General features: G+C 38.0%; 1 non-coding gene across 1 annotated transcript; it reads left to right on the top strand.

The window, feature by feature from the left end:
* Positions 1–4,748: 4,748 nt before the first annotated feature.
* Smp_tRNA_02387_Val_TAC.1.1 lies at positions 4,749–4,817 on the top strand. Its single transcript has one exon. It is a non-coding gene (tRNA).

The raw sequence follows: 4,817 nt of genomic DNA, 5'->3' as shown, positions 1-4,817 counted from the left end.
GCGCATCCACGATCCCGCCTCACGAGATTCGAACCCAGGACCTACCAGTCTCGCGCGCGAGCACTTAACTGATAGACCACTGAGCCGGCATCCGGCGGGATCGTGGATGCACACTGCCGCTAAGGAGTCCCACAATAGGAAGAAGCTGCCGCCCAGTGCTTCCAGATTTTTCATGGTGGTCTAGCTTCAATTGACTCATGATTTCAACTATGTATAAAAAATTACTAAAAAATCACAAAAAAAATAAAATGAATTTCCCCTAAAAAAAGTCCCATATACATTAGTACAGAAGTACGTCTATGAATTAAGTTGTACCGACTGTGATGCTTTCCGTTTTGGTGACTTATTTCGTGAAATTTTATGTCATTTCAATGAAAATCTAAGCTACATAAAGAGACCTTGTCAAAACCTTGTGGAACTTGATAATTAACTAATCAAATGAACAAAATCGATACATATTATCTTCAACATATCTAGAAAGATTTTACTAATTATTAAGAAAAGAAAATAGGACCGATTGTTGAAGTGTTTCATGTTTTGGTAAACTCTACTGTTTCAAATAGATCGGAAAAGTATCAGTATAGGATTGTAGAGATTGTCGGGTTTTAATTGAGATCATTAACCGATCAATGTTAGATCACTATTGAAAACTTGGAAGCATTGAACGACCTTTTTGTTCAAGTACGGGACTTTGCAACAAAGCACATTCAAGATTCTGCATGCGGGATTCGAACCCGGGACGTTCAGTCTCTTGCTCACGAACACTTAACCTTTAGACCAGAGCCATTTAAGATACATAAATAAATGGATGTCTAACGTAACCACAACACATTAACAATTAGAAAACTACAATGATATTCAAACTGGCCATCAAGGTAGAGAGATAGAGTACCAAAGGTTATGTTTAAATTACAATAGCTCTGGAACAGAAAGGGGTATGGCAGTGAATCATACATCAAACGAAAGCTTATGGTAGAAACAAAACTGAATGTTAGTATTCTAGAAACTTCGAATTAAGTGAAATAACGTCCCCCTGTGAGGATGGTCCACAGATGAAGTTGAGGAAGCTCTAAGAAACCCAGAAGGAGCCGGACATATTCCATACAATCAGCTTTTGGAAGAATATTCTAGAATCACTACGTGTAGCTTTCCTATTTGACAATGCTGATAACTCCCTGTGTGCGGATTGGATAACTATAATGATGATTTCGTTTCTACTAAGAACTATAAATGCCTGACAGGTTTGTACCATAATCGACACTGCTTGGAATAACATTCCTTCTACTTGTCTTCTGTCTTTTGAATTGTGACTTGGGAGGGTTCTAGCGTTCGAGTGCTCAAGTATTATGCGACAGACTAAGAATCTAAGTTCAAGATATAACACCCCCAAAATAGTTTCTGTTGTTTGTCATAGCATTTTTGTTCCTCTGTTTACATCCAAATTGTAAAGTCATGTGCGTAACATTAGAACCTTAATTTTTTTCCATTTATAGAAATATTTCCAAATTATGATTTGAGGAAGTTTAAGATTTTTCTATACACTTATCATTAAAGCTGTTACTACTTATAATAGTAAGTTTGAGGTCCGCGTGATCATCGTAACCAATGCTTGGAGACTCTAGGTGATATGGCTCAGAATCGATCACAATGGCGCAGGTGTATACAATGTTTATCTTCCCTTAAACCTTAAGATTAAAATTGCTTTATGTATGTCTTCCTTCTTATACTATATCCTTATACACAACCTTTCTCTTATATATTACCACCATTAAATTAACTACTTCTATGAATTTGGTGTTCATCTTGTTGTGCTAACGAGGTATGGCAACTTGGACCGATGTATAAATGTGCCTGGTCCTACGTTGTAGCTGACTGACTGACTAAGTTTGAGAAGTTGGTCATTTTTATTATGTTTCTACTATAACTTGTAATATTGATCGTGAACAGTCTTAAATACCATGTTTTCCTGTTTTTAATTATAGCGTGGTGTACGAAAGAAGGTAAGTATTACAATTTTTTGAATTGAGTTGTTATGTGAATCCAATGTCACTTTATTTTTTACTAAACAATCTACTATTAGTAGTAGTTAGTAGTATGGTTAGTTATGTTAAGAAAACTGTTCATGCGAATTATATTGTATGCCCAATGATACTCTACTTTGAAGTATGATATTGTATATCATAACAATAGGTTAGATAAATCATTACATAGTATCAATCTAAGAGCCCCTAAATGCCATGGTACGGCCGAGAGCGTATATAGCCTCTGCCAGCGAAGTCCTACTCACTGCCTTCTCGTGGCACCGGTGTTGTTTACGAAATTGAGAGGACGAAAAGCTAGAGTCCGACGCTTTAACTGGGTTGGTGGACACGGCGAGTTCACCTAGGGGAGTTGGATAGCCGTGACTCCAAACCAATGGTGCACATGGGCTCCAGTATCCTGAAGGAACAAATGGCGTATGAATCAATCGTTGGTCACCGGCTACCATGAGACCGCATCTCTTCACGGTGCTCCACTGCCTTGTGAATCAGATCTTTCTGTCAAAGGCTCCGGGTGTTACACCCTAATAAAACCACCTACTTCGGTTTGGTCACCCGTGCAGTATCACAGCCCTCTCACAAACCGAATGAGATTTGTGCGGCGCATAGGTATCTGGCGCTCCTTTCTACCAATATTTATGTGTTCAAATAAAATAAAATAATCAATCTAAGAAATCACGAACCGCTGAACAAAGCCAACTTGTTTGGAGTATCCATTGAAATCATTGTAACCAATAGTTGTAAAAGATTATTAGAATTTATTTGAACATTGTTAATATCCTGTTGTGTAGTTCATTCATGATGAGGCAACTAGCGTAAGTAATGTTGTCCAGAAAAAAAAGTTTTGTATTCTTAGGTTGAACCACCAAAAGTAACTGTTTGTAATTAGACGAGTTAAATCAGTCTTTAAAATATGTATCTAGAATAATTTTGAAGTATCTGAATCATTCATTTGTCATGGACGTGGGATTGGATACACAAATATGCATCAACGTAAATTTATTCATTAATTTATTTGAACACATGAATATTGGTGCAAAGAATCACCAGATATATATGCGCCGCAAAAATCTCATTTGATTTGTGTGAGGGCTGAGATACTGTCCAGGTGCCCAAACTGAAGCATATGGTTTTCTTAGGGGACCACACCCGGAGCCTTCGACCTAGAGGTCCAATCCACAAGGCAGTGGAACATCGTAAGGGGATGCAGTCCCATAGTAGTCAGTGACCAACGATTGGTTCATACGCCATTTGTTCCTTCAGGATACTAGAGCCAATGTGCACCATTGGTTTGTAATCAGGGTTTTCCAACTCCCCTAGGTGAACTTTCTGTGTCCACCAACCCGGTTAAAGCGTCGGACTCTCGCTTTTCGTCCTCTCAATTTCGTAAACAACACCGGTGCCACGGGAAGGCAGTGAGTAGGACTTCCCTGACAGAGGTTATATATTCGCATGGCCATGTGAGAGCATTTCGAGAGAGAGAGAGCCGGCTCTACCCACTCTCAACCGTACTAGGGCATTTAGTGGCTAACCACGCCATATCCACACCAGTGAAAGTAACGACGAATATTGAGGGCGTCAGATGAAATAGTATTGTTAATCATTTATTTATTTAAACACATAAATATTGATACAAAGGGGCACCATATATATATGCGCTGTACCGATCAGCATCTTTAACCACTGATTGTAACTGTCACACTGATAATAACCAAGCTAGTCTGCAACTAACAACAATGATCAGATAGGGAGTCAATGAATTCGTGAATTGACTTCACGTCCTGATATGGTCTCTCATAATTTGTAGCCTACTACGCTAGTCACTACTGCACGTCATAAATGGTCAGTGGCTTGGCTTAAGTTAATGCATATTTCAGTCACATTAGTCGATGAAGATTCACAGTCGTCGCACTTGTCAATTTGCCATTTTTATTTAATCTCTCATGTTCGCTTACTCAGTTGCTCTACTATATGTGGGAAATGCTTGAAAGACATCTATGATCACATATTAGTAAATTGAATTGAATAATTTGATTGAAAGCTACTTTGTTTGAGTATGTGAGTCTTCCAATCAATACTCACAAACGATCACCCTGAAGGGAATTTAGCACATATAATTTAGATCTCGTAGTAAATGTTTAGTATTTAGATCATTGAGTTCCAGTTCAGTTACACGCGATTCAATCCCATACCATTACAACTGACATTTAATAAAAACAAAATGGGGAATAGAGAAAGTATAATTAAGGATAGACATAATTATAGGCAGTCTGTATATTGCTAAAGTAAACTTTTCGTCAACTTATTGCTACTGTATATAATAGGGAATAACGATTCTTGAATAAGTCTCTTAAAAGTGTTAGTTTAAATTACTTCTGTTCACAGCTGAACATTATTGACCCTATACATACAAAAACAAAGATCTACCATTGAAATCTTTCATAGTTCACATTACGGGATGACGTTAGTTAAACAAGTGGTAAAACGGAAGAAACACTGGTTAATTTTTTGTTTATCTTAGTATGGACTAGTGGAATTAAGCTATGTCAGGTGTAAGGCAGTCACCCTCCAATAATAGTATTAGAAGATAGTTGAGAAATTCTGGAAATCGATTTGAATTAACACATAGATACCGGTGGATACCATCTCAATGGTCGAAATTTTAAGCTCTCGTCACGATACCAGAGAGCTGTAGGGTCCATTACGATAGGATCGTAGTGATGGTTATCATGTCTGCTTTACACGCGGAAGGTCTCCGGTTCGAACCCGGGCAGAACT

The sequence above is a fragment of the Schistosoma mansoni genome, chromosome 5, assembly GCF_000237925.1.
Source record: "Schistosoma mansoni strain Puerto Rico chromosome 5, complete genome".
Taxonomy (NCBI): domain Eukaryota; kingdom Metazoa; phylum Platyhelminthes; class Trematoda; order Strigeidida; family Schistosomatidae; genus Schistosoma; species Schistosoma mansoni.
This window is presented reverse-complemented; position numbering and strand designations above follow the sequence as displayed.